This window comes from Manihot esculenta, chromosome 2 (assembly GCF_001659605.2).
Source record: "Manihot esculenta cultivar AM560-2 chromosome 2, M.esculenta_v8, whole genome shotgun sequence".
NCBI classification, from domain to species: domain Eukaryota; kingdom Viridiplantae; phylum Streptophyta; class Magnoliopsida; order Malpighiales; family Euphorbiaceae; genus Manihot; species Manihot esculenta.
Window position 1 is genome coordinate 6145635 of NC_035162.2, and position 25895 is coordinate 6171529.

The 25895-nt window shown below is 41.7% G+C and overlaps 1 pseudogene; it reads right to left on the reverse strand.

Annotated features, from left to right (window-relative positions):
• The window catches only part of LOC110604572, a 54008-nt pseudogene that overhangs the window by 27896 nt on the left and 217 nt on the right, over positions 1 to 25895 (reverse strand).

The following is a 25895-nucleotide window of genomic DNA, read 5'->3' on the forward strand; positions in this document are numbered from 1 at the left end:
TGGATAGACTCACTAAATCTGCTCACTTCATTCCAGTCAGGAGTAACTACTCTGTAGACAAGTTGGCGCAGGTGTATGTCGATGAGATAGTACGATTGCATGGAGTTCCAGTGTCGATAGTATCAGATCGAGGACCTCAGTTCACCTCCAGGTTTTGGCGGAGTCTGCAGACGGAAATGGGCACAAGGTTGGATTTCAGCACTGCTTTCCATCCACAGACAGACGGTCAGTCAGAGAGGACCATCCAGACCATTGAAGATATGCTGAGAATGTGTGTGTTAGACTTTGGCGGTTCTTGGAGGCAGCATCTACCTCTGGTGGAGTTTGCCTACAACAACAGCCATCATGCTAGCATAGGGATGGCTCCTTATGAAGCTTTGTATGGGAGGAAGTGCCGAACACCTGTTTGCTGGGAAGAGGTAGGAGAGAAAACTCTTGCAGGGCCAGAGTTAGTTGAGATAACCAGCAAGTTAGTGCCTATCATCAGAGAGAGGATCAGAACAGCTGTAAGCAGACAGAAAAGCTATGCAGACATCCGTAGGAAGCAGATAGAGTTCCAGGAGGGGGATATGGTATTGCTTAAAGTGTCTCCGATGAAGGGAGTGGTTCGCTTTGGAAGGAAGGGTAAGCTAGCCCCACGGTACATTGGTCCCTTTGAGATCTTGCAGAAGATCGGGCCTGTATCGTATAAGCTAGATTTACCGGCTTCTATGGAAAGAATTCACCCGGTATTCCATGTTTCTCTGTTGCGAAAGTTTGTGTCAGATCCAGAGAAGGTTCTTAGTGAACCTGAGGTGGAAATCTTAAGTGATCTCACCTATGTAGAGCAGCCAGTGCGGATTCTTGACACCCAGATCAGAAAGCTGAGAAACAAGGAGATACCAATGGTGAAAGTTCTGTGGAACCACCACAACCTAGAAGAGTGCACGTGGGAGACTCGGGAGTCCATGCTCCAGCAATACCCATATCTGTTTTACGGTTAGTTTTTCCCCTTTTCTATGTGTTTATGTTGTGTTAGGGACATTCGGGGACGAATGTTCTTAAGGGGGGGAGAATGTAATACCCGGCTCGAGTCTGGCATCGGAATTCCTGTAGTCTGGTGGAATCTTGGGTGTCGGAACCCTCGAGAAGGGTAATGCATATGTTTTCCAAGGTATTTCCACTTGTTTTCATGTTTTGAAGTGTGAAAAGCATTGAGTTTTGAAAGAAAAGCAACAAGGGAGAAATGTAAAGGTTCGGCCGCCGAAGGTCACTTTCGGCCGCCGAACATTGCATGGTTGCGGCTTCACGTTCGGCTGCCGAAGGTGGTCTGGCCAGCCACCTATAAAAGGGCCAAAGGTCGGTGAGAGGAGGGTATTTTCTCCTCCACTTGCAGCCAGAGGTGAGTTTCAGCCTCTCCACGTTGACTTTCATGTTTTTCATGATTTTCATCAAATCTTTCAAGAGTTTTAAGAGTTTTGGTGATTTATGAAGGGTTTGAGAAAAAGAAACAAGTTTTGAAGCTTGGAGCTTTGGAAGAGCTTTTCTTCATATCTCCACGTTAGGACCCTTCATCCTTACGTTGTGTAAGAGGTAAGTGAAGATCCTGAGCTTCTTTGATGATTTTGAAAGGTTTTATGCAGTTTGTATGGGTAGTATGCATGTTTAGGTTTAGGTGAGGTTTTTGGTGATTTGTGGTGTTCCAGCATGTGTAAGTGTTATGTGCTATGTTTGTTTGGGGTTTTAGGGTAGTTTGAGACCCCTTTGGGCATATCTATGTGTATATGCTAGTTGGGAGTAGTTGCTATGCATGTTTGTAGGTTTTTGGGCAAAGTTTGCATGAAACAGAGCAGGGTTCTGTCCTTCGGGCAAAACCAGGTTCGGCCGCCGAAGGAAGGTTCGGCCGCCGAACCCCTTGTGGAGGCAGTTTCGGCTGCCAAAGGTTGCCCCCGAAAGCTAGGCTTTCGGTTTAGAAAGAGCCTTTCGGCCGCCGAAAGAGGGAGTTCGGCCGCCGAAAGTGTGTGAGTTTCGTCTCTGGACGAGACCTTCGGCCGCCGAAGGTGCCGCCGAACATGCATGAGTTTCGTCTCTGGAGTGGGGTTTCGGCCGCCGAACCTGCCGCCGAAAGTGCCCTGTCCAGCTTTCTTTTGCATGTTTTATGTGATGGTTTTAGGATTGTTTAGAGGGGTTTTGGGGCGTTTCTTAGAGATGTTCTTGAGTGAGTTTGGTCCCTCATTTGAGTCCACCTGTGTAGGTACGGACCAGAGGAATCAGGGAAATCAGCAGTGAGTCCAGTGTCAGAACCTGCAGAGTCAGTGCAGAGATAACCAGGTGAGTGGAACTTAACGTAATGTTTTAATCTGAGAACTGAATATTTTATCATGCTTCATGCATCATGAATATGCTTTAGGGTGAGTGCATTAGTGTACACAAAGATGATGCATTGCATTTATCCTTGTACTTGGCATTGCTCCTTGTACATTGCTTATGTGAGACGGCACGGACTTCGTGAGGATTCATTAGCCCTCAGAGGAAGACCTGGAACAGCCCTACGGGGACCAGGCACAACAGAAAGACCTGGAACAGCCCTACGGGGACCAGGAACATGGTACATAGGTACCCCAGATTAGATAGAGGGATTTTTGATCCGTCCGGCCGAGGTGATGTGCTTATATGTTGCATTCCATGAGAGCATGTTTTATCACCTGTTATTTTATTATTCTACTCACTGGGCTATCGTAGCTCATCCCTCTCCCCTAACTCCAGTTGTGCAGGTTCAGAGGTCAGAGAGAACTCAGCAGAGTACAGGAAGAGTACAGAGTTTTGTAATAGCTAGCGTGGACATGTCATTGTATAGAGATAGTGTATATGTATAGAATGGTGTTTGATTTATAAGACTTGTAATCCCTTTGTAGCGTCACATGATCAGTTTATGTATGTTTCTTTATTGTTGTATGTTTATGAGCAAAACCAGGCTTAACATGATGAGTTTGATCCGCCTAGGGCCATGAGGAGCTCTAGTAGGGATTAGTAGAGAATAGAAAGATTGCATGCACAGGTTAAGCCTTGGAATGAAGAAAAGTTTTTTTGTTGTTACAGCAAATGTATGATCATGTATGGGATTTCACAGGTATACAGACAGAATAGCAGGCTTACTACGGGTCCCGGCGACCTTAAGTCGATCTGGATCCTAGTGCCGGTGGCAGTTCGGTTTCCGGGCTGTTACACACACACTAACATCCATAAACCTCATTACATAACTATACTGTACTTTTACATTACAATTTGATCATGTCCATTGCTAGCTATTACATAAACATGACTTCTTTACTCTATCCGGACTCCCGCACTATACTGTACCTGCAAGCCTGGGGGTAAAGGGAGAGGGGTGAGCTAAAAGCCCAGTGAGTAGAGCTATTAAAACACATTAACACTATGCTCTATGAAATGCATCATAACACAAACAATTCACATAAGGGTTGGGTGAACTCGTCACCAATTAGTCCAAGTTAACTCTGTGCCAGGCCTGTAGAATGGGGTCCTGGTCTTTCCTGTCAGAACATACATTACTTACCATTTTCCCAGGGCCTCCTCTGGCTCCTGGTCTTCAAGTCCCATAACCGTACTAGACCATAGGATGGGATCCTGGTCTTCCCTTACTCTGTGCTAGGCCTGTAGACTGGGGCCTGGTCTTTCTTACTCTGTGCCAGGCCTGTAGCATGGGGCCTGGTCTTCCTGTCATGGACTAACTGGGTCATCCGACATTCACCCACATCAACAATAATTTATGCAATGCGGCATATTCGTGAAAACTAATGCAATCATCCTATTGCATAATCATGATGCATGAAACATGATAAAGCATTTAATTTAAAAGATTAAGTTTTAGTTCCACTCACCTCTGGCTGACTCTGACAACACCGAAGCAGCTGAACTCACTGCTGGGGTCCTCGGTTCCTCGGGTCCGAACCTACGCAGGTGGACTCAAATGAGGGACCAAACATACGTAAATACAACTCTAATATACTCCCCAAAAACCCCCTAAAATATCCTGAAAACATCACATAAAAACATGCAAGAAGTGGCTGAACAGGGCACTTTCGGCGGCAGGTTCGGTGGCCGAAAGTCCCTCCAGAGCCGAAAGTCAGGCAGGTTCGGCGGCACCTTCGGCGGCACCTTCGGCGGCCGAAACTCCCAGACAGAGACGAAAGTCTTCTTTCGGGGGCAAGCTTCGGCAGCCGAATGCTGCCTCCACAAGGGGGTTCGGCGGCCGAAACTCCCTTTGGCGGCCGAACCTGGTTTCTGCCAGAAGGGCAGAAACTTGGTTCACATGAACCTCTTGCCTCCCAAAACCTCTAATCATGCATAAATCTCAACTTAAACATGCATACAAGTTCCTAGGGGTCTCAAGCAGTCATATACCCCAACTACAACACTTCAAACACACAAAATCCACACACATTGTTCAAAACATCAACATTAACCTAACATGCATTTCTACCCATAGATCTTGCATAAAACTTACTTTAAACACATAAGGGGCTTAAGATCGGCTTTTACCTCTTGAAGATCGAGAGGGAGACGACCTAAACTTGGAGATCCACGAAAATGAGCTCCTGAGTTCCCAAAGCTCCAAAACTTGGTTTAAATATTCAAAACTTGCAATGTGAGTTTAAAACTCAAGAAAAATGGAAGAGATTTGGAGGAAGAACACAAGATTTGCAAAGGGAAGGTCGGAAGCTTGCTGTGGCCGAAAATGGGAGAAAGCTCGCCCATTTCGGCTAAGTGCCCCATTTATAGTGGCTGGCCAGGCCACGTTCGGGGGCCGAATGTGCCTCCGCATCCATGCAATGTTCGGCGGCCGAACTTGACTTTCGGCGGCCGAACCTGAACTTCCCTAACTCATGCTAATGTAATACCCGGCTAGACTCCGGTATCGGAATTCTTACCGTCCGGTGGAATCTCGAATGTCGGAAACCTCTAGAAGGGTAAAACCATGTTTTATGAAATGTTTTTAAGGTATTTTATGTTTCTAAAGTAAAATGAAAATTTAGTTTTGAATGAAAAAGACCAAGGAGGCTTTGCCAGGTTCGGCCGCCGAAAGTTAAGTTCGGCCGCCGAACATGGTAAGGTTTTGGGAGCGCTTTAGGCCTCCGAAAGCCTTGTTTGAGTGAGTCAAGGTTCGGCCGCCGAACCTCATGTTCGGCTGCCGAACATGCATGAGATGTGGGGGCACGTTAGGCCGCCGAAAGGTGACAGAACCAGCCCTATAAAGGACCCCGTGACCGAAACAGGCGAGGTTTTCTCTCCCATTTCGGCCGACGGTAAGCTTTAGCCCTCCTATGGTCATTTTAAGTGTTTTCCCTCAAATCTTTCAGATTTTAACAAGTTACATCTTGTTTTTGAAGAGTTTTGAAGTTTGAGCAAGTTTGGAAGCTTGGAAATCAAAGAGTGGACTTCTCCCTACCTCCAAGCTAGGATCGTCCTTCCTCTCGATCTTCAAGAGGTAAGCTTAGATCCAACCTCTCTTGCATGTTTTAAGTAAGTTTTGAGTAGATCTATGGGGTAGAAATGCATGAGTAGGCTTGTGGAAGTTTATGTTATGTTTATGGGTTTGATGTGCATATTCTTGAGCAATGTGGCTTGCTTGTGTGTTGTAGTTGGGGGTTTAAGTTAGTTTGAGGCCCCTAGGAGCTTGTATGCTTGAGTATGCATGTTGTAGAATAGGGTTATGCATGATTGGTTGTGTAGGGGGTTGAAATGGGCATGAAGAACCAAGTTTCTGCCCTTTGGCAGAAACCAGGTTCGGCAGCCGAAGGCACTTTCGGCCGCCGAACCAGCTTGGGAGGCAGCTTTAGGCTGCCGAAGCCTGCCCCCGAAAGTGGGAGTTTCGGCTCTGTCCGAGACTTTCGGCCGCCGAAGGTGCCGCCGAACATGCATGAGTTTCGTCTCTGTCTGGGAGTTTCGGCCGCCGAAGGTGCCGCCGAACCTGCCTGACTTTCGGCTCTGGAGGGACTTCCGGCCGCCGAAGGTGCCGCCGAAAGTGCCCTTCCCAGCCTTTTCTTGCATGTTTTCTAGGGATGTTTTGAGGTGTTTTTAGGAGGTTTTTGGGGGTATGTTTAGAGTTATGTTCTTGTTGTTTGGTGCCTCATTTGAGTCCACCTGTGTAGGTTCGGACCCGAGGAACCGAGACCCCCGGTTGTGAGATAGTCGTTCAGAGTCCGTTGTTAAAGCTTCAGTCACCAGGTGAGTGGAACAACCCCTTAAGTTTTAAAGTAAAGTAAATGAATAAATGAATGAATCATAAAGCATTGCCCATGCATCATTATGCCATGCAATATTTCAGGATGTTTGCATTAGAATTCACGAATATGCTGCATTGCATAAATTGATGTTGATGTGGATGGTTGTTGGGTGATCCATAGTCCTCTGATGTTATGTTATGATGATATGTTATGGAAGACCAGCGAGGCCCATTCTACGCCCCTGGCACTATGTAAGAGAAAGACCAGCGAGGCCCATTCTACGCCCCTGGCACTTTAGAATGTTATGTTATGTAAGAGAAAGACCAGTGAGGCCCATTCTACGCCCCTGGCATTTGGAGATGTTGAGGACTAATGGTGACAATACCATCCTTTATGTGATTAGCTGTGATGTGTTGCATTTCATGAAAGCATGAATAAGAAAAAGAAAGAAAAAGTTAAATAATATGATAAAATAAAATAATAATAATAATAATAAAATGAATAATAATATACCTAAAAATGGAGGAATTAAAGCAAATGTTTTTAGTTTCTGCTCATTGGGCTTTATAGCTCACCCCTCCCCCCTAACCCCAGTCTTGCAGGTGCAGTGTAGATAGAGAAGTCAGCCAGAGTAAGAGAAGTCTATGTAATAGTATAGTAGTGGACATGGTTTATTTGTAATGTAAAAGTATGTTATGTAATGTAATGAAAGTTTAGAATGTGCTTGACTGGAGTTTGTTTTAATCCCTTGTGTATATGATCCAAAAATGTTTTTATGATGTTTATGTTATCTAAGCCTATCATATGTTATGATATGTTACCCATTGGAGTATTTGATGAGGACTCCAATGAGGGGTTTATGATATGCTATGTATGCACAGGTTAGGCTTGGAAAGAAAAGTTTTAATTTTTATGTATGTTGTTGATCATGTATGGGATTAAACAGGTTCACAGGATGTATGTTTGGCTTGCTACGGGTTCTGGCGGCCTTAAGCCGACCTGAATCCTAGCGCCGGTAGCGGTCCGGTTTCCGGGTCGTTACAGAGTGGTATCAGAGCCCTAGGTTCATATGGTCGGACCTAGAGTGTCGGGCTCATAGATGTGATAGAAAGGTCAAGCACAATAGGAAATCATGTCCACTAGGATAGAATGTAGAGTCCTGTCTAGAATGAAAGTATGTATGCCATGAGATATGCTATGAATATGATGTGTATATGATGTGGGTTCATGTGTTTCCACATGAACCATTGGATGCTAATGTTTTGTTATCTGTGCTGTTTTTCAGTAAACAGAATGCGAGGAACTCGTCGATCAGCTAGATTGACTAGAGTACCACCGGAGGATGAGGGCACGAGCGCCCGTCCTCCAGCATTGCCAAGGGCAATGTCAAGTAGGTCCAACAGGGACAGAGCAGTGGGAGACCCTAGAAGATCTCTGGATCTGGGTAGAAACAGATCAGTAAGAGGAACGGTTCAAGGAGGCAGGTCAGTGGATGTGGGAGAAGAGATGGATGTGGACCAGAGGAGGGATGGTAGTCTTGGTGTGAGCATGCCAGAAGAGGGCATGGGTGAGTCTCAGGGAGGCACTCAGGCCTCGGGGTTTGTTCCACCACCCCAGTACCCACCTTTTTCACCATACCACGGGTATTCGATGGGAGGTACATCGGATTACCCCAGTTTTAATCCTTACCCTTCTCACATGCCATACCCACCTTTCTACCCACAGTATCCACAGTACCCTATGTACCCACCTCCATCCTTCCATCCAGGCACAGCAAACCCTATCCCAGGGGATGCCGCACCTCCACCACCAGCAGAAACCGCAGTTACAGAAACCCAAAGACCTCAACCTACCTCATCTGGAGGGAGCAAGGCCAAGATGACCGACTATATGAAGTTGGGTGCTCCCCAGTTTGATACCGGTGATGATCCGTTTGTGTACCTGGAGAAGGTCAAAACAATTACAGATGAGATAGGGGCTGATGACAGTAGAGCCATTCAGATGGCTGGTTTCACTCTGAAATGCAAGAAGGCCCGTGAGTGGTTCAAGGGCTATGTGAAACCGAGGGTGGACAGTCTTTCATGGGAGGAGTTTGCGAATGAGTTCGCAGGATGGGCTTTTCCTGACAGTTCAAGGGAGCTGAAGATGATTGAGTTTGAACAGCTGAAGCAGACAGATGAGATGGGTGTCGATGAGTACACCGATAGATTCTTAGAGTTGTTGCCGTTTGCTGGGCAACATCTGGACACAGATCCGAAGAAGTCGAGGAGGTATATCATGAGGCTCAATTCCAGGTATTCCTCTTTGATTCAGTCAGCTGATAGAGAAAGTTTCCATGCCATTATAGACATGGCCAGGAGAATGGAGGCTAGTGCCGTAATAGAAGGAAAAGTCAAGCAGTCAGTGGCACAACCTTCTGGTTCTAAGACCCCAGGTGGGGGAAGGATAGACCCTTCATCCTTGAGTTCAGCTAGTAAGAAGTGGGGCAGTACCACTAAGAAACCAAAGAAGAATAAGTTCTGGAGCAAGATCAAATCAGGTCTGGGATTAGGAGGTGGCTCGAGCTCTGGTACTGATAATGCAGTGTGTGCAAGGTGTGGTAAGCTACACAGGGGGGTATGCCGGTTTGGGACGACAGCCTGCTACAGGTGTGGGCAAGAGGGACACATGTCTTGGGAATGTCCGAGAGCAGTTCCTACGGCATAGCCCCAGCAGACAACTTCGGGTAGCGTAGCACAGCCAGCAGCTTCAGCCGCAACACAGGCTAGTGGCAGAGGCCGAGGGAGAGGGTCAGCCTCTTCTTCATCAGTTTACAGAGGGGAAGGTCCGTCAGCTCCAGCACGGATCTTCACAATGACGCAGCAGGAGGCAAACGCATCCAACACCGTGGTGTCAGGTAATATCATCATTGGTTGTTCAGATGCTTATGCCTTAATGGACCCGGGTGCATCCCATTCTTTTGTTTCTCCGAGAGCGGTCGAGAGGTTGGGTTTGATGGTCTCTGGGTTAGAGTGTCCCCTATGGGTCAGTGGACCCAAATGTGACCCGTCAGTGGCAGAGTCAGTCTGCCAGTACAGTCCAGTTTTCATAGAGGGAAGATGCCTATCCGCCGACCTTGTGGTTCTAGATTTGACAGATTTTGACGTCATTCTAGGGATGGACTGGTTATCTACCCATTGTGCTACCTTGGATTGCAGAGACAAGGTAGTTAAGTTCAGATGTCAGGATGGGTCAGAGGTTGTCTTTAGAGGAGACAGGGGGAGTACACCTAGAGGTTTAATATCAGCCCTACAGGCTCGTAGGCTGCTCAGGAGGGGTTGTCAGGGTTATCTAGCTCATGTGAGAGAGCTAGACAGAGATGTCAGAGAGCCCGCCTCAGTGCCTGTGGTTAGAGAGTTCTTAGATGTTTTCCCAGACGAGCTGCCAGGTTTACTGCCTCCTAGGGAGATAGAGTTCGAGATAGAATTGATGCCAGGAACCAGACCGATCTCTATCCCTCCCTACAGGATGGCGCCAGCAGAGCTGAAGGAGCTTAAGGAACAGTTACAAGAGCTGGTAGATAAGGGTTTCATCCGACCGAGTACCTCGCCTTGGGGTGCTCCAGTGTTGTTCGTGAAAAAGAAGGATGGATCCCTCAGACTTTGTATCGACTACAGACAGTTGAACAAGGTCACTACCAAGAACAAGTACCCGTTGCCTAGGATAGATGATCTATTCGACCAGCTAGCAGGAGCAGGTTGTTTCTCCAAGATAGATCTGAGATCTGGGTATCATCAGCTGAGGATCAGAGATGAAGACGTCCCAAAGACAGCTTTCAGGACCAGATATGGGCATTTTGAGTTCCTTGTAATGCCGTTCGGGTTGACCAACGCCCCTGCAGCATTCATGGATCTCATGAACAGAGTGTTTAGCCAATACCTGGATCACTTTGTTATTGTCTTCATAGATGATATCTTAGTGTATTCCAGGAATGCAGAAGAGCATGCCCATCATCTGCGGTTGGTCTTGCAGACTTTGAGGGAACATGGCTTGTATGCCAAGTTCTCTAAATGTGAATTCTGGCTGAGGAGCATTTCGTTCTTGGGGCATGTAGTGTCAGAGAATGGGATAGAGGTAGACCCCAAGAAGACAGAAACTGTGGCTAACTGGCCTAGACCCACTTCAGTGACAGAGATTAGAAGTTTCTTGGGTTTGGCTGGTTACTACAGGAGGTTCGTTCAGGACTTCTCAAAGATAGCAGCTCCTCTGACCAGGTTAACCAGGAAGAATCAGAAGTTTCTGTGGACCGACCAGTGCGAAGAGAGTTTTGAAGAGCTTAAGAAGAGGTTGACTTCAGCACCAGTTTTAGCTCTGCCATCTAGTAATGAGGACTTTACAGTCTTTTGTGATGCGTCCCGTGTGGGACTGGGTTGTGTACTGATGCAGAATGAGAGGGTGATTGCTTACGCTTCGAGGCAACTAAAGAAGCATGAGTTAAATTACCCCACACATGACCTTGAGATGGCAGCAGTAATCTTTGCACTCAAGATGTGGAGGCACTACCTCTATGGGGTAAAATGTGAGATCTTTACAGATCATAAGAGCCTGCAGTACATCCTGAGTCAAAGAGATTTAAATTTGAGACAGAGAAGATGGGTAGAACTGCTCAGTGACTACGATTGCAAAATCCAGTATCATCCGGGTAAGGCGAATGTCGTGGCAGACGCCCTAAGCCGGAAGTCACTAGGCAGTTTATCCCACATATCGGCAGAGAGGAGGCCAGTGGTGAAGGAGTTTTACAAGCTCATTGAGGAAGGTCTACAGATGGAGTTGTCTGGTACAGGAGCCTTGGTGGCCCAGATGAGAGTGACACCCGTGTTTCTGGAGCAGGTGGCTCAGAAACAGCATGAGGACCCAGAGTTAGTGAAGATTGCCAGGACTGTTCAGTCAGGCAATGATAGTGAGTTCAGATTCGACAGCAAGGGGATCCTCCGCTATGGGAGTAGACTATGTGTACCAGATGACATCGGGCTAAAAGGAGACATTATGAGAGAGGCTCATAATGCAAGATACAGCATTCACCCCGGAGCCACCAAGATGTATCAAGATCTAAAGAAGGTTTATTGGTGGCCAGCTATGAAGAAAGAAGTGGCACAGTTCGTGTCAGCCTGCGAAGTGTGTCAGAGGGTGAAGCTGGAACATCAGAAGCCAGCTGGAATGCTTAACCCGCTACCGATTCCAGAATGGAAATGGGAAAATATAGCTATGGACTTCGTAGTAGGGTTACCTGCGGCGTCTAACAGAGTGGACTCCATATGGGTGATTGTGGACAGACTCACCAAATCTGCTCACTTCATCCCTGTCAGGAGTGGCTATTCTGTGGACAAGTTGGCGCAGGTGTATGTGGATGAGATCGTCAGGCTGCATGGGGTTCCTGTTTCGATAGTGTCAGATAGAGGGCCCCAGTTCACCTCCAGGTTTTGGCGGAGTCTGCAAAATGCCATGGGTACTAGGTTGGATTTCAGTACTGCCTTCCACCCCCAGACTGATGGACAGTCAGAAAGGACCATCCAGACTATAGAGGATATGCTCAGGATGTGTGTGCTGGACTTTGGCGATTCTTGGAGGCAGCATCTACCTTTGGTGGAGTTTGCCTACAACAACAGCCATCATGCTAGCATCGGGATGGCTCCATATGAAGCTTTGTACGGAAGGAAGTGCAGATCACCTGTTTGCTGGGAGGAAGTTGGAGAGAAGGCCTTGGCAGGGCCTGAGCTAGTAGAGATTACCAGCAGGGTGGTACCCATAATCAGAGAGAGAATCAAGACTGCTGCAAGCAGACAGAAGAGTTATGCAGACATCCGCAGAAGGCAGTTAGAGTTTCAGGAGGGGGACCTGGTATTGCTCAAGGTGTCTCCAATGAAGGGAGTGGTTCGCTTCGGGAAGAAAGGTAAACTAGCCCCACGATACATCGGACCCTTTGAAATCTTGCAAAAGATTGGGAATGTGTCGTACAAGCTGGATTTACCTGCTTCAATGGCAAGAATCCATCCGGTCTTCCATGTTTCCATGTTGAGGAAGTTTGTGTCAGATCCGAGCAAGGTTCTTAGTGAGCCTGATGTGGAGGTCCAAGAGGATCTCACCTATGTTGAACAGCCAGTACGGATCATAGACACCCAGATCAGAAAGTTAAGAAACAAGGAAATCCCGATGGTGAAAGTCTTGTGGAACCACCACAACTTGGAAGAATGCACTTGGGAGACACGGGAGTCCATGCTCCAGCAATATCCTCATCTCTTTTAAGGTAAGAGTGAAGTGTTTTATGTGCTTAGTATGTATGTTATATGTTTGCCATGTTATGTGTTGTTTGATGAACATTCGGGGACGAATGTTCTTCAGGGGGGAAGAATGTAATACCCGGCTAGACTCCGGTATCGGAATTCCTACCGTCCGGTGGAATCTCGAATGTCGGAAACCTCTAGAAGGGTAAAACCATGTTTTATGAAATGTTTTTAAGGTATTTTATGTTTCTAAAGTAAAATGAAAATTTAGTTTTGAATGGAAAAGACCAAGGAGGCTTTGCCAGGTTCGGCCGCCGAAAGTTAAGTTCGGCCGCCGAACATGGTAAGGTTTTGGGAGCGCTTTAGGCCTCCGAAAGCCTTGTTTGAGTGAGTCAAGGTTCGGCCGCCGAACATGCATGAGATGTGGGGGCACGTTAGGCCGCCGAAAGGTGACAGAACCAGCCCTATAAAGGACCCCGTGACCGAAACAGGCGAGGTTTTCTCTCCCATTTCGGCCGACGGTAAGCTTTAGCCCTCCTATGGTCATTTTAAGTGTTTTCCCTCAAATCTTTCAGATTTTAACAAGTTACATCTTGTTTTTGAAGAGTTTTGAAGTTTGAGCAAGTTTGGAAGCTTGGAAATCAAAGAGTGGATTTCTCCCTACCTCCAAGCTAGGATCGTCCTTCCTCTCGATCTTCAAGAGGTAAGCTTAGATCCAACCTCTCTTGCATGTTTTAAGTAAGTTTTGAGTAGATCTATGGGGTAGAAATGCATGAGTAGGCTTGTGGAAGTTTATGTTATGTTTATGGGTTTGATGTGCATATTCTTGAGCAATGTGGCTTGCTTGTGTGTTGTAGTTGGGGGTTTAAGTTAGTTTGAGGCCCCTAGGAGCTTGTATGCTTGAGTATGCATGTTGTAGAATAGGGTTATGCATGATTGGTTGTGTAGGGGGTTGAAATGGGCATGAAGAACCAAGTTTCTGCCCTTTGGCAGAAACCAGGTTCGGCAGCCGAAGGCACTTTCGGCCGCCGAACCAGCTTGGGAGGCAGCTTTAGGCTGCCGAAGCCTGCCCCCGAAAGTGGGAGTTTCGGCTCTGTCCGAGACTTTCGGCCGCCGAAGGTGCCGCCGAACATGCATGAGTTTCGTCTCTGTCTGGGAGTTTCGGCCGCCGAAGGTGCCGCCGAACCTGCCTGACTTTCGGCTCTGGAGGGACTTCCGGCCGCCGAAGGTGCCGCCGAAAGTGCCCTTCCCAGCCTTTTCTTGCATGTTTTCTAGGGATGTTTTGAGGTGTTTTTAGGAGGTTTTTGGGGGTATGTTTAGAGTTATGTTCTTGTTGTTTGGTGCCTCATTTGAGTCCACCTGTGTAGGTTCGGACCCGAGGAACCGAGACCCCCGGTTGTGAGATAGTCGTTCAGAGTCCGTTGTTAAAGCTTCAGTCACCAGGTGAGTGGGACAACTCCCTAAGTTCCTAAGTAAAGTAATTGAATAATTGAACAAATGAATGAATCATAAAGCATTGCCCATGCATCATTATGCCATGCAATATTTCAGGATGTTTGCATTAGAATTCACGAATATGCTGCATTGCATAAATTGATGTTGATGTGGATGGTTGTTGGGTGATCCATAGTCCTCTGATGTTATGTTATGATGATATGTTATGGAAGACCAGCGAGGCCCATTCTACGCCCCTGGCACTATGTAAGAGAAAGACCAGCGAGGCCCATTCTACGCCCCTGGCACTTTAGAATGTTATGTTATGTAAGAGAAAGACCAGTGAGGCCCATTCTACGCCCCTGGCATTTGGAGATGTTGAGGACTAATGGTGACAATACCATCCTTTATGTGATTAGCTGTGATGTGTTGCATTTCATGAAAGCATGAATAAGAAAAAGAAAGAAAAAGTTAAATAATATGATAAAATAAAATAATAATAATAATAATAAAATGAATAATAATATACCTAAAAATGGAGGAATTAAAGCAAATGTTTTTAGTTTCTGCTCATTGGGCTTTATAGCTCACCCCTCCCCCCTAACCCCAGTCTTGCAGGTGCAGTGTAGATAGAGAAGTCAGCCAGAGTAAGAGAAGTCTATGTAATAGTATAGTAGTGGACATGGTTTATTTGTAATGTAAAAGTATGTTATGTAATGTAAAGAAAGTTTAGAATGTGCTTGACTGAAGTTTGTTTTAATCCCTTGTGTATATGATCCAAAAATGTTTTTATGATGTTTATGTTATCTAAGCCTATCATATGTTATGATATGTTACCCATTGGAGTATTTGATGAGGACTCCAATGAGGGGTTTATGATATGCTATGTATGCACAGGTTAGGCTTGGAAAGAAAAGTTTTAATTTTTATGTATGTTGTTGATCATGTATGGGATTAAACAGGTTCACAGGATGTATGTTTGGCTTGCTACGGGTTCTGGCGGCCTTAAGCCGACCTGAATCCTAGCGCCGGTAGCGGTCCGGTTTCCGGGTCGTTACATCGGGGGCCTAACGTGCCTCCAAAACGCATGCATGTTCGGCGGCCGAACTTGGCTTTCGGCGGCCGAACCTGGGTTTTCCTCCAATGCTATTTTCATGCAAAAACTCATTTAATTCACACTTAAAATCATTTAAAATGCATGAAAACATTTTTATAAAACATGGTTCTACCCTTCTAGAGGTCTCCGACATCCGAGATTCCACCGGACGGTAGGAATTCCGATACCGGAGTCTAGCCGGGTATTACAAACCTGGTTTCTGCCAAAGGGCAGAAACTTGGCTCCTATATGCACATTTGCCTCCTAACTCTTCCAACATGCATATATCTGTTCTAAAACATGCATAAACACCATATATCACACCTAGGGGTCTCAAACTATCAAATACCCCAACTACAACACTTCAAACACACAAAAAAAACAACATACATTGTTCATCAAAACATCAAAACCCATAAACTCATCAACAAGCCTAAACATGCATCTCTACCCATAAAACAACTTAATGCTTGTTTAAAACACATAACAAGGGTGGATCCGAGCTTACCTCTTGAAGAAACGAGAGGAAAGGCGATCCTAGCTTGGAGATGGAGAGATTGAGCCCTTTGAACCTCCAAGCACCCAAAACTTGCTCTTTACTCACAGATCTTCAAAACAGAAGTTAAAACCCGTGAAAACCATGGAAGATCTAAGGAAAACACTCAAGATCGAGGGAGGGGTGGCGGAGACTCACCTTGGCCGACGACGGGGGAGAAAAAGCTCGCCCGTGCGGACCTAAGGGACCCTTTTATAGGTGGCTGGCCAGGCCACGTTCGGGGGCCGAATGTGCCTCCGCATGCATGCCATGTTCGGCGGCCGAACTTGACTTTCGGCGGCCGAACCTGGACTTTCCTCACTCATGCTTTCGGGGGCCTAACGTGCCTCCAAAACGCATGCATGTTCGGCGGCCGAACTTAACTTTCGGCGGCCGAACCTGGGTTTTCCTCCAAAGACTTTTCATGTAAAAACTCATTAATTTTTCATACTTAAAACCATGAAATACTTCAAAACATTTTTTTGAAAACATGTTTCTACCCTACTAGAGACTTCCGACATCCGAGATTCCACCGGACGGTAGGAATTCTGATACCGGAGTCTAGCCGGGTATTACAACAATGCACAGAATGTTGACCAGGGTGAAAACGATGATGATACTGATTTTCTTGATGATTTAGATACAGATGGAGATGATCCTTGGATTGACGAGGAAGACGACATTCCAGATGTTCAATTTAATGATGGAGATGATCATGATATAAATTCTTCAATATGTTTTAATAGTGGATATGAAAATCCTATTAGACCATTGATATTTCCACCTCCGTATTCTGAAATTGACTCTGCTGTAATGAGAGTTGATCCTTATGCAAAAGATCCATCGAATCTGTTCTGGGATAAGTCGAAAGAATTTTCTGTAGGAGGAAAAAGGTATGGATCCATGACAACACATACAATTGAATCTGTCAACGGGATGTTGAAGGGGTTTCGTGCATTGCCCGTCACAGCTATAGTTGAAAAAATATTTTATCAATGTGCTAACCACTTTGATATACGTCGCACGACGTATTTGAATCAAATGCAAATGGGGCACACTTTTACGCATGCATGTGCAGAAGTAATTAGAAACAACGAGATGAAAGCAGTAAGACATCGGGTGACACGATTTAGTAACGAAGCTTTAGTTTTTGAAGTTCGTATCAGTGGCACCGGGAATAAGCAAGTTGTTAAACTAATAGAAGGTACATGCACTTGTGGTAAATTTCAAGAGATGTGAATCCCCTGTTCACACGCCATAGCAGCTTGTCTGTCGAAATCCATGGATTATGATCAATATGTTGATACATACTACACATTGGAACGTACTTTAAAATGTTATGGCAGTATGTTCAATCCATTGGGTCATTCTGATTACTGGCCAGAACCATACGGTAAACCTCTAATTCCTTATATGCAAAGAATTAGAAAAAAGAGTCGACCAAGAAGTAGCAGAATTCAAAACGAGATGGACTGGAGGGCATCAAAGGTTTCTTCAACTTCTAAAAACCATTGTACTAGATGTGGAAAGTCTGGTCATAATAAACAAACATGTATCGTCAGACGTTGTTGAACTGATTTATGTGACTGTAATTTGATAATTTCTCTATATTGGACGGATTAATAAAGCACTGCTAATTAAGGGTGTTGATGATAATGATTTTGTAAAATATTTGATATGTGTTTTGACATCTAAGTTTTTAGTGATTAAAATATATAACATAAGCATAGTACAATTTACAAAATGCCCCAGAGTACCAATCCGATGTGCCACTGTCGGATGATGATTGTAACAATTGAAAAGAATAGTAGAATGGTTTGTAAAATGTTAAAGTGGAAAAATATATTTGGTACAAATTATGGATCACAAGCAAAATATGTCACATGTACTGCACTATTACAAAAATGACATTGTACTGTTATCTTGCATGTGACTTCTCTGATAAATACTACAAAATTATGACATGTACTATAATATTGTATGTGACTTCTCTGATAAAATTGCATGTTACTCGTACTTATGGTTTTAATGAAAATTATCATCAATTTATGACATATTTATTCACATTTTATTTCATAGATATGACGGGCAGATAAAATTATCGTGATTACAGGAGTCCGGGCCCTCTTGACCAGTCTTTATTGACACAACAACAGTCTCATAGATCACAGTCGGTTTGGAATGAGGAGATTGAAAATGAGCCACTACTTTGTAGGTGATCTACGAGTGTTTTGAAGCAGGATTTTCACCCCCGTATTGAAGCCTATCTCAGAATTTTTGGATTCTATGGTGCTGTCAGATTAGGCTACTTTTCACTGGATCATCATTTAATTACATCACTGGTTGAGAGATAGTGTCCTGAAACACACACATTTATGATGCCAGTGGGAGAGTGTACAATTACTCTCCAGGACATCGGTGTTATTTCCGGCCTACCTATTGATGGAGATGCTGTTGTAGGTAATTCTATTATCAATTGGATGATGTATTGTCAAGATACTTTAGGACTCATACCTCCCGCTAATATTATGCGGGGTAGCTCGTTGCCATTAAGTTAGTTAGTCGAAAATTTTAATGAGCTACCAGATGATGCTGATGAAGAAGTGGTCCAGAGATATGCACGTGCTTACATTCTGCGGGTCATTGGGGGTTCCTTATTTACTGATAGGAATCCTAGTAGGGTGAACCTAATGTTTCTGCCTCTTATTGCTAATTTACATAGAGCAGGCATGTATAGTTGGGGTTCAGCTTGTCTTGCCTGGTTATATCGAGAACTTTGTCGGGCCACTGATCCGAGCGTGTCTCAATTAGGTGGAGCTCTACACATCCTGCAGATATGGGCATGGGAACGATTTATTTCAATATCACCATCTATAAATATACAAGACCCACATAATGATGCTCCACTGGGAAATCGGTTAGTATTTTATGCTTATTATGACATTATTATGATTTGCATGTTACGCATTTATATTAAATTTTTATATTTTTTAATAATATTTTCAGGTGGAGTAATGCACGACGTATCACTCAAGTCGTAACACATGTCTTGATAGAAATACGCTATAAATTTGACAGAATGGGTGACCCAGAGTTATAATACGAATTATGGAATATGCCTCGATTACTATGACATTTCTAACAAATTTCTAATAAATATATATTTTTTTTTCATTTCAGATGGTATGGGAGCCATATTTCGATGAACTCCTTGCATCATTACCATTATATTGCACGCAAGGACGTGACATTTGGAGAGCAGTAGTTCCCTTGATATGCTTTCACGTGGTAGAATGGCATCAACCTGATAGAGTGTTGTGCCAGTTCGGGATGCAACAACCAATACCACATCCACCACGCTAGCCAGCTGATCTTCATAACACATCTCTATTATCATCCGACAGTAATTGGATTACAATTCATGCACATTGGATTGCCATTTGGGAAGATAGATGGCAAAGGTTGGTTGAAGCAGCACCATTACATGGGCCACTACATTATCATTCAGAGTACCTCGAATGGTATAGACGAGTTTCTCGTCGATGGATATCGCATCGTGGTGCAGCTATTGGCACTGTGGTAATATTTAATTATTCATTACATTTTCATATGTTTATTTTTTTTAAACATATCAATGTTTAATTTTTGTTTTGCCAACAGGAGGATGGTATCGAGAATATACATTTAATTAATCGACAATTTCCTAATCCGGGCACAAATCTTATTGAAAGACAAACAACAGTAATGTTCTATGCCATGGAAGAAGAGAAACGAATAACAGAGATACCTCCACCACAGCCAGCACCTCGGGCGCAACTTATGCCAGATGACCCTGAAGAGCCTGTTGACCCACCGAGGAGGCCGAGGCGTAGACGTAGCTCTCGCCAACAAGCTGATCCTGATGTACATACCACTGTCCCGGCAAATGTCATCATTTCGGCACTCATTTCATTCCACACTCATCGATCATTTGGTGAGGTTGGACAGTCTTTAGCAGGACCTAGTGTTCCACAAGAAGGTGGATCACAATATACTACGTTGACACATGGTAGTTATATGCCACCACCTCATATAACCCCAACACAGTGGTCCTTCCAGCAGGTTGGTATTCAAGATAATCCATTTCAGATGCAGACCCCGATAGGTAGTACTTTTGATGCTTTTGCACGACATGGTAAATCCATTAATGCATTTTCGGCTAGACATTCTGTGGATATTCCTTCATCTAGTCTAGGCACACAACCATTCTCTAGCAATTTTGTACAGTACACATCGGGGCAGCAGTACTCCACTTTTGCATCTGATGATATCTATTTACCATCGCATTATACTGCAACACGAGATCCGAGCTCGGTAGCTCCTGATCTTAATATTAATCCTGCTGCTGCTGAAGGTGAGGGTACAAGTGGTGACCGTCGGCCATATAAAACTCGACGTCCACATGAACGAAGGGGACGTCCATGTGGCACGGGAGGACATTTGGGACATCATTAGCATTATTTTTTTTATTTTATCATTTGTAATTATATTGTTCTATTTTTATTACATTCTATAATTTTAATTATTTATATATTTTTTAAAATTTTTATGATTCTTAAATATTTATTTATTTATTTATAAATATAATTTTAATAAAAATAATAAATTTTATTAATAAATAAAATATATGATATTATTTTTAAAATAAATATAATTATGATATTGTATTTAAATAAATATAATTATAATGTTATATATATAATTTTAATTATTAAAATAAATTTATATATGATTATTATATTAAATTTTAATTATATTAAATAATTAATATTAATATAATTTTTATAATTATCTATAAATTTCATAAATAAATAAATATAATTAATATAATATATTAAATAAACTCTACGCATTACCGCACTTTTAAAGTGCGGTAATGCGTAAAATGAGAAATTGATAAAGTGCAGTAATATGTAAATTGAAATATTAATTTAATTATTAAAAATTATCGCAGAATTTAACATTCTACCGCAATTTAAGATTGCGGTAGTATTTTAATTATTAAAAATAAATTTAAATAAAATTCTACCGCACTTCAAAACGTGCGGTAAAATTTTATTTTTTATATTAATCACCCTTTACCGCATTTTATAAGTGCGGTAAAGCTTAACGCACTTATAAAATGCGGTAAAGGACCGATTCACCCTGGTCCAGAAAATTTATTTTTTCTCGAGGACCAGAGTTTAAGAAATATTTTTTTTTTAAACTTTATTTTGCAAAAAGCCCTATTATGATCAATCCCAAATATGTCTTCAGGATTTTGGTCAGTTGGTTTCCATACCTCCGCCAGAGAAGACAATGCATTTACAGCATGCCTCATTTCAGGTCTTTCAGATGCCTCTCTTGCGGTGCAATAGCCTGCCAACTTCGCAACACTCTTGATACTTGCAAATGTTTCCTCATCGAGCTCAATCGTGGGGTCAATGGCCTTGTGGAAAGACTCCTCGTTGAAGTGCAATCTGCGGAACCAAGTTACAATATGCATGCTCTCCTCAAACTGGCCATCATCTAGAGCTTTTCTACCTGTTATAAGCTCCATCAATATCACTCCGAAACTGAAAACGTCCACTTTAGTTGTCACCTTACCAGAAACTGCAACCAGATCAACAAAGAGATAATTATATTAGCTATCTGATCGCATCCAGATATAAGAATTCTTATATTAGGTATATGATCTTATCCAAAACAAACTAGAATTGCTCAAGTAAACTGAAAATAATATATCATAGCATTAACTAAGTGGCAAAGCACCGAGAAGAAAAGTTGCCTGCATATTCTGGTGCCAGGTATCCGAAAGTTCCAGCAATTTGCGGTTCAATTGAGTCTTTACCCTCTGGTGCAAGGCATACAAAACCAAAATCGGCCACCTTGGCCCTCATATCATCCCCAAGAAGAATGTTCGAGGGTTTCAAGTCCCTATGTATGAAACTTTGATGTGCCAAACCATGAAGGTATTCAACACCCCTTGCTACATCCAAGGCTATAGTCAACCTCTTTGTCCACTCCAGCGGTTTCAGTCCTTCATCTGCCCAGTTGAAAAGGTGCCTTCTGAGTGTCCCTTGTGGCATAAATTCATAAACAAGAAGCTTCTCATTATCATCCAAGCAGTACCCAAGAAGAACAACAAGATGCCGGTGGCTGACCTTGGTCAGCACAGCAATCTCAGACTTAAACTCAGTTAGTCCGTCCCTATTTGTGACCCTAGACCCCATTCTCTTGACAGCAACTTTTGTCCCATCATGCAATTCACCTTTGTATACCACTCCAAAACCTCCTTTACCCAATATATTTTTCTCACTGAAATTGTTTGTCGCATCCCTTAAGACTTGAATAGGAATGATCATGCTCCCTGCTTCAACAATTTCACTATCAACTTCCTCACTTGCAGGAATAGTTTGTGTCTCGCTAATTGCGCCCACTCTAACACTTGAACCAGCAATTGTGATGTTTGCTCTCTCATTATCAGATCCAGAATGGCAAGTATCCATCACCGTTGCATTTGGACTCTGCGTTCTGCTATACCGCTTTTCTTTCTTCTTATATAGGCAGAAACTCAATAAGCGAACCAAGATTACCAAAAGTATGCCTCCAATGATTATCAAAAGTATGCCTCCAGTGATATAAGACAATTTCTCCACTCTTAGTATATGTTTCCTTGCCACCATTTCCAGAGAGGGAGCCATCAAGAACCGATCTTTGCCATGACTTGAGTGAAGTAAACTCAGGAGAAATCGTTCCTGTGAGGCCCACCTTCTGGAAATTTACAACAGTAATTTCCCCTTTGAGTACAAGAAATTCCAATCCAATCTGCACAAGGACCATTCCCCTTCCAACTCTGGGCAACCTTTGTGGGTAACCCATGGATTTCACAACCAGAAGCAACGCGTTAACCCTGGAATCAGATGATGAGGAATTATCGTTCAGTATTTAAATTTATCTCTATCTCCTAATCTTCTTGAATATCTTGAACATCTCTATCTCCTAGCCATTTTGTGTATCTTAAACTCTTTATAACTGTCTGCACAGCATGTATTTATACCAAATTCTAAAGAAAACAAAGGCAAGTTATTTTCCGCTAAATACGAAACTCTTATATCGTATTAATTAGAGCTTTTTACGGATTCACGGCTCAGCTATGTCAAGCAACCTTGTCAAGTAACCTTTTTCCTTCCATTCCTAAATCAAATCCCCATTGAAACCATAGTTATCAAGCGATCAGTTTCTCCACAAATATCATTTCCTTTAAAAAACTCAATTTTCTCTGCAAATATCAATCATCGCTTGCAATCCCAAACTCAATTCCATTCTCTTCACCAATAATCAGTTGATTCTCATATCTTCAATCTCAATAACTATTGATATCTCCATCCATGGTGGCCCTGTTCTCAAGCCGTAAGTGCTGATCGATGATCCAACTCAAAAATCAATCACAAAATGAGTGAAAAGTATAAGTATAGACATACCAGTCCTCAAAGTAAATTACTTTTTGTTATGTTTTTTCTCTTCCACCTTTTTAATCACAATATATTTTCTCTTCCTCTAATTTTTTTTCTTTGCAATTTCTTTCCATTCCTTCATAAAAATGGTGAAACAGTTTTCTTATCAAAGAAAGCTTATACTTGAGAGCATTCAATTTCAGATAATCTATCATCTTAGTCTTGTTCCCTACTGTTAGGTTAGTTCTCAATCTGCAAAAATTTACAAAAGATATTAGGTTAGTTCTCAATTTGCAAAAATTTACAAAAGAGTTTATGTTAGAAAAAGAAGAAGAAGATGCCATCACTTATAAATTGATTGAGAGAGAGATAAGTCAAGTGCTTTGTGTATGCTCAATTCGATCTTCTTCCATTATCCTTAGTGTTAATTGTTTATGATCATTAGTTAGAGGTTTCTACAAATAAAATTTTTTATTAGGGATTTAACTGAACCATTGAAAATTTATTAGAGTTTAAAGAGACCTTTTGTCTTAAAAATAAATTTATATTTAAACTATGTTTGTTTTATAAGAAAATATTTTTTAAAAAAATATTTTTCATATTTTTTGATATTTGAAACACTTAAAAAACTTAATTAATAAAAAATATTTTCTGCATCATAACACCTTTATCAAGGATTCTAAATATAAATTTTTTAATAAATTTTATTTTTTAAATTAAAATTAAACAATGAAAAAAATTTTCTAAACGGAAAACATTTTCCACATAAAATATTTTTCAAATTATTTTTCATAAAATATTTTTCACGATAAATATTTTTTATAGAAAATATTTCTTAAATATAAATTATTTTCTATAAAAAATAGAGGTTTAAGTTATTCTTATTTAAAAGTTAAAATTTAGATATGAGTTCAATTAAACTTCTATACTTAAATAAATTCAATTTAAAATTTTAGATAAATTAAGCTTTACTCAGATTTTAAATAAACTCTCATCTAATATAATATTATTTTTTAATAATAAAATATTTTTTATATGATAAAAAATAATATTTTATTATTAAAAAATAATATTATATTAAATTAGAATTTATTTGATTTTTAATACAAATAAAAGAGCTTAATTAATTTAAATTTTAAAATTAAATTTATTTAATCTTTAAATACTCAAAAGTATATGGATTTCTTTAGATTTATTTGGTTAAAATTTTAGAGGACCCGTATATGCTCCCTTAGGTTCGTCATTAGTTGCTTCATCAACAAATGCCATTCCAATCATGCCCTTTTCTGCTCCAATATCTTTCTCCAATGTTTCTCTCTGTCACGCTTAGTTAATGCGACTGTCCTATAGCTACAATTTGCCAAATCATGTCCTTGGCATAGCTGCACTACCTGTTCGTACCCTCAGATGATGGATCACCAAACTCGGAGTATACCGCTTGGTTTCGTCAAGAGCAGCAAGTCTTGAGCTCGCTATTCTGTTCAATCTCAAAATCTTAGTTACCGAATATCATCGGATTGTCCTTTGCAAAAGAGGTATGGATAAGTTGGCCAATATATTTGGTTCTGGTTTTAGTACACAGGTGCAGCATTCACCGGGACTTGACAAACAAAAACTATTTGAATCCTTGGTCATATCAAGAGAGACTAAGATCATGAAAGCAGGCACAGGCCTTGGAAAGAAATTATTTGTCGACTCAAGAATCGTCAAAGACTAGGGAGCAGGAGCCGTGAATGAATTATCCCATATACTCAAGACCTGCAAATCTTTCAAACCTTAAAAAATCCGGTAAAGGACCCGTAAACCCATCAGAATGCAACCAAACATCATTCAAGAAATTCATATTTTGTATAATATCAACTCTACCGGTAAGCTCACCTTGAAGGCCAGATGCAGAATGGTTAGACCCGGAAAAGCATATGGGCCAAAAAATGGTATTTACCCGGTTTGCGACTTTGGCCCATATGCTTTTCCAGGTCAATAAAATTATTTCCGTAGCATCGTGGAAGCTTTTTAGCTTGTTATAAACTTCATTCTGTCGCGCATATTTGCTTGGAAAATTTTATATATTTTTACGGAGTATAACTTTTTTTAAATAATAAAAAAATATTGTAAAAAACTTTAAAAAATTAAAAATTAACATAGAATTAACTTAAGTTTTACCATAAAAGGAAAAGTCACAGAAAAAGCAGCAAGAAATGCAAAACAGTTAGCTTTGTTAGGCGAGACAGTTAGGCAGTTAGTTGAAATAGATGGCGGGAAGCAAACAGAAACAATAAACTAACTGTCTATCTTGTTGTGTCGTATATAATAACAGTGCCCTACACCCAATAATTGCTATCATAAAATATAAATTTGCAGTTTATATAATTAAAAAAAATTATTATTTTTTCTAATACATCTTTACTCATTATTCAATTACTAAATTATTTTTAAAACTAATAAATATAATTTTTCAATGTACATATTAAATAAATATATTATTATTATTTTTAAAAAGTGACTTATAATAATAATAAATCTATGTTTATGGGGGAAGCCCAATGGGTTACTAGTACTCGCTTGGATGGCCCAATTCATGTCACAATTGATGTTGTTCAATAAGTCCATCAAATGAGCTTTACAATTAATGAAATAAAACGCTAGCCAAATTATTCCACTACAATGATAAAATTAATAAATTAGATAATAATTTATAACATACAATGATAAAAAAAAAAAGCTCCTTTAACAAAGAGCCATCCAACAGAATTAAATACTCAATCTACGTATAAATCCTATTTTCGATTATTATTAGGTTTAATTAAATATAACAAATGCTCATTGCAGCTCAAGTACGTTAATTTCATAAAGAAAAAAAAAAAGATAATA